This window comes from Camellia sinensis, chromosome 9 (genome assembly GCF_055761805.1).
Source record: "Camellia sinensis isolate YWXY chromosome 9, ASM5576180v1, whole genome shotgun sequence".
Taxonomy (NCBI): Eukaryota; Viridiplantae; Streptophyta; class Magnoliopsida; order Ericales; family Theaceae; genus Camellia; species Camellia sinensis.
The window spans coordinates 56,579,724-56,580,954 of record NC_138969.1 but is presented as its reverse complement, the minus strand read 5'-3'; the positions used below and the strand labels follow the sequence as shown (position 1 = coordinate 56,580,954).

At 34.6% G+C, this 1,231-nt stretch overlaps 1 long non-coding RNA gene across 1 annotated transcript; it reads left to right on the top strand.

Annotated features, from left to right (window-relative positions):
- Positions 1–474: 474 nt before the first annotated feature.
- Positions 475–1,231, top strand: LOC145799093 (uncharacterized). The gene is made up of 3 exons (XR_014341095.1): positions 475–624; positions 978–1,039; positions 1,166–1,231. It is a non-coding gene; the product is annotated as an uncharacterized LOC145799093 (long non-coding RNA).

Genomic DNA, 1,231 nt, shown 5'->3' with positions numbered 1-1,231 from the left:
GGGATGCACTGCTTGAACTTGCTTTAGTACGTGCTCAGTATATCATAGTTAACTTAATTCTACATTTTATCGTTAAACTTCATTTGTAATATCTATACTAATTGTCTCACTGGAGCCATACTTTCTTAAGTTTTCTACAGTGCTTGTTATATTTGTCAAAACTTTAAATATTTTGTCTCGCCATATTTCAAGGGTACTTGGTTTTCTGCAATTGTGTTTTAACTTTGTTTCAATTATACATCTCAATTTTGCAGCTGTTATTCAAGTTGAATCGTCCCTTTGAGGTTGCATCAAGGGGCTATTCATTTATTATCGGCATTTCAAAGGCATTGGCACTGCATGAGGTATTTGACATGTTGTTCAATGTTCACTCACAGTAATAATAGTACTTTTTTTAAGCTATTATTGAAACATTATTTATTCTTATCCTTTTTACCTCTCTTTTCTTGGTGTTCTTTTCAGAGTATGTTACCCTTCTGTATCCGTGAAGTTTGGGTGATAACTGCTTGCTTGGCTTTAATCAATACAATTGCTTCTCATTATAGTGATGGACAAGTGGCACCTGATATAGAAACAGAGTTTTATCGCCTTCAAGGTGATCTTTATTCACTATGCCGGATTAAGGTAAAGTTTACACGCATTGCAAGTGACTTCCAAACTCCATATACTTAGTGTGATATAGTGCAGTGTTTGCATACTATACTATGTAACTTGGTGAGTGGAAGTAATCAACATTTGTTATTTCAACCGAGAATGGAGTTTGAGGGAAAAAATAGTTGTCCAGGCATGTTTTTTGCTGACATATAGATGCGATGATATGTTTCATTCTATTTTTATTTCTCAATGGTTTCCCTGTGACAATTAACAAGCATTTTTTTTATTAAGAAAAAAAAGAATAGCCATGCATTTGTTCACTTGTTTCTACAAATTTAATACCAAAATAATTGCTTATTGCAATGTAATTCCCCATGTTGCAGTTCATGAGGCTTGCATATTTAATTGGTTATGGATCAGATATAGAAAGAAGTCCTGTCAACAGGTAGAAACACAACTTTTTAGCATACCAATCCTATTTGAAAGTAGTAGTCAGCATTGCCAAAGAGTTCCTTTGATGTTGCACTATGGTCCTCCAACTCTCTCTCTAATATATTTTTCTTTTGTGCAGTGCTTCACTCAGCATGCTACCTTTGCCTAAGCCCGCAGTTTAGCCTTTAGTTCCACTTGATGCTTC